This window comes from Melozone crissalis, unplaced genomic scaffold (genome assembly GCF_028551555.1).
Source record: "Melozone crissalis strain CALT ecotype California unplaced genomic scaffold, PUWL_Pcris_2 ptg000044l_1, whole genome shotgun sequence".
Taxonomy (NCBI): domain Eukaryota; kingdom Metazoa; phylum Chordata; class Aves; order Passeriformes; family Passerellidae; genus Melozone; species Melozone crissalis.
The window spans coordinates 5,870,883-5,874,114 of NW_026535822.1; positions in this window are offsets into that span (position 1 = coordinate 5,870,883).

Below are 3,232 nucleotides of genomic sequence, written 5' to 3' on the forward strand. Positions count from 1 at the left end.
CCTGAGTCTTCAGGAGGGGAGCCTGTGGGCAGAGCTGCAGCAGAGGGAGCTTTGCCTGGCACCGAGAGCCGCAGGAACAATTCCCAGGACCGCGAGGAGCTTGGTAAGGACAGAGCCCCCACTGGTTTAGAGAGGGGTGAGATGGCTGCTCTGAGCCTGCCTCTGGCAAGAAGGGAGATGAGAAGGGTTGAGTTCCTGTCTGCAGGCTTGGTGCTTCCTGGTGCCTTGAGTTCAAATCCTGCACGGGCACAACCTGCCTGAGCCCTGCCCTCCACGCTTCTCCAGAGGCTCTGACACTGAGTGCTCTGCTGGGGCAAGAGAGCAGGGAATAAACCTGACCTTGTGGCAGTTGTGTCACCAAGCCAGGTGTCCCAATTTTGTGCTGATGTCCGTGGATAAGTTTGCTGCAGGATGTCAGTGCTCTGGAGGCAACCCTGAGTGACTCTTGAAGCAAGAGAGGAAAAGCCCAGCAAAAGGTCAGTGTAGAGATCTGAGCTTTTTGTCTCCAAGCATTAAATCCATGTAGTGGCACTCTGCTGATAGCTGTAGTGAGATACATTAAAAATACAAGCAGCAGAAGCTCTGAGGCCAAGGAAATCATTAGTCACAAAACCAGGAGCTCAACGAAAATCTGAAATCACCCCTTAAAATTAGTGAGAGCTAAAGGTGAGAGAGAGCACTTTGGGTCTGCATCCTTGAGCAAAGCTGGTGCTGCCTGCAGTCCTGTTAGGGAGCTCTTTCCTTCACAGCTGTGAGAAACAGAATTCACGCTTAGAATTATTAAATTTTAATACTGATAGGATAAAAAAAGACAATATTTGCAGCACTGTGGTGCTCGGGGCTAACACCCAAACAACACCTGGTGCTAAGTGTCAGTGTTAGCTTTATGGTGTTACTTTGCTGAGAGGCAAGTATATTCATGTGTTTCATGAATTTTTCAAGCATTCTTCGGAATTTTCTGATCTTTTGGGAACTCCTTAATTTGACTGCTTCGCACTCAGGTTTACTGCATGACATCCTGTGCATCAGGTCAACATATTTTATTTCTGCTTGTGTCTCCTGCTGTTTCACATCCTCTGATAAGGCTTTAGTAGGTTCTCATTAAATTTCACATGATATTCTCTAATTGTCCTCTGGTGCTCTGGTTTGTGTCAGGGTTATTTTATCACTTGGACAGGTTGGTCAGTGGACAGCCTTACACTGATTTTAGTTACACACAAGCCTTTTTTCCCGTTATGTTTTGCTAGGGTCTATAACACAATATGTTCATCACACAATTGTTTCCATAAGTGATGCATAGATATTATATTCATTACGCTACTGTTTCTATGAGCAACGCAGTGCAAACTTAAGCTGATAGATTCTATTATATTACAGGCAGCTAAAAGAGTTCTAACTGATGCTATTTCTAAATACTTATAATCACTAACAACGTCCATAAGCTAATACATAAATGCCTCAGCGAATATTACCTGGTCATTTGTCACCCAGCTGTTCATCGCTGAGGTGTCTCTGTCAGCACAGAGAAAGAACCAGGCTGGGCTTCTTTGTGGCAGCTGGGTCTGTCTGTGTTTCAAGCTCTCATGGGGGCCCTTGGCCCTGCGAAAGTATCCCAATACACTGAGGGCTTTCAGTGTATTGGGATACTTCAAAACTTCAGAAGTTATAAACTTCTGGAAGGAGTCTGGCTCTTTGAAGAGCAGGCTACAAATTGCCAAGTGAGATTTTGCCTTTTGGCTCATCTTTTACAGACTTTGATAGAAGGGCAGTTAATTCCAAAAGGGCAAATAATGCAGAGAGGCCAATATTGACCATGTGTTCCCTTTGCTTCCCAGACTTCCAGCTGATCTGCCTTGTCAGGAGGGCTGCCCTGCATGGGAAGAAGGACCAGAGGGAGAGCCTGTGAGCATCAGATGGGTGGAATCCCTTAGTGTACACATAGAATTATCGATTTCTACAATTCTCTTTCTATATCCATATAGTTACATTTATAGATTTACAGAGGTGTGTTTATATGTGCATATATATACATTTATATAGTTAAATTGATCTCTATTGTTCTAGATGGGATAGAATTAGTTACATTTCTAGATTTTGAGATCTACATTTATGCATTAATAGAGTTACATTTAGATGCCTACATTTAGACACCTACATTTAGATGCTTAAATTTAGATGCTTAGATAAAGATCTAGAAATATGCTTAGTTATTTAGTAAGAGGTATGTGGAAGTTTAGGTGCATAGATTGAGCTGTGTAAGCCCAGGCTGCATTTTTGCCTCTTTCCCTCCTCGGCTGCCTTTTTCACCTCTTGCTTTTCCCCCGGTTCCCCCTGTGTCCCCTGTCCCTGTGCTGGGTCCGAGCTGGCGGCCGGGCCGGGCGGAGCAGCACTTCCAGCCCCGGCTGTCCCTGGAGCGGTGGGAGCTGCCGCTGGCCCAGGCCCTGTCCCCTGAGGAGCTGCTGAAGGACGGTGAGACAGAGGGGGCTGAGGGGGCTGAGGGGGCGGTGGCGCCGAAGGGACGCTGACCCTGAGCTGCTGCTGGGGCTGAGGGCTGTGGGGCAGCCGAGGGACATGGTGGCACTGAGGTGACAGGGAAGTGGCACAGGCTGACAGGCCAAAACCTCCCATGTATTTCTTCATCAATCTGCAAAAATTTTAGATAAAAAATTTGCTATTCCCTTTGCTGATGCTTCTAGTATTGCGTGATCCTGTCCTGACCGGTCAACGAGATGGCATTGGTTTAGGCATAGTGTTAGCCCTAGGGGTACTCAGGTCTTGCGGTTATGGCAAATGGATATAACTCATGTAGAAGAATTTGGTCAGGAAAAATTTGTACATGTTTGCATTGATACCTATGCTTGTGTTTTACAGGGTACTCCCTTAACAGGTGAGACGTCATGTTGAGAAATATTTGTTCAATTTCTTCGCCGCATTAGGTGTCCCCTTAGCAATTAAGACTGACAATAGTCCTGCTTGATGTTCCTTAAGATTCAAAGGTTTCTGTAATTTATGGGGTATTTGACATGACCCTGGTATTTCTCACAATCCTACTGGACAGGCAATTATTGAGCGTGCCCATCAGATGTTCAAGGACATGCTGCAAAAACAAAAAGGGGGAACTCCAGGGTTATCCCCTGAGAAAAAAACAGCTAAAGCCAATTTTGTGCCAAATTAGCTCAGAACAATAGGAGATAGGGAAGATGCAGGTATTCTTGTGCATCATGCCCTCACA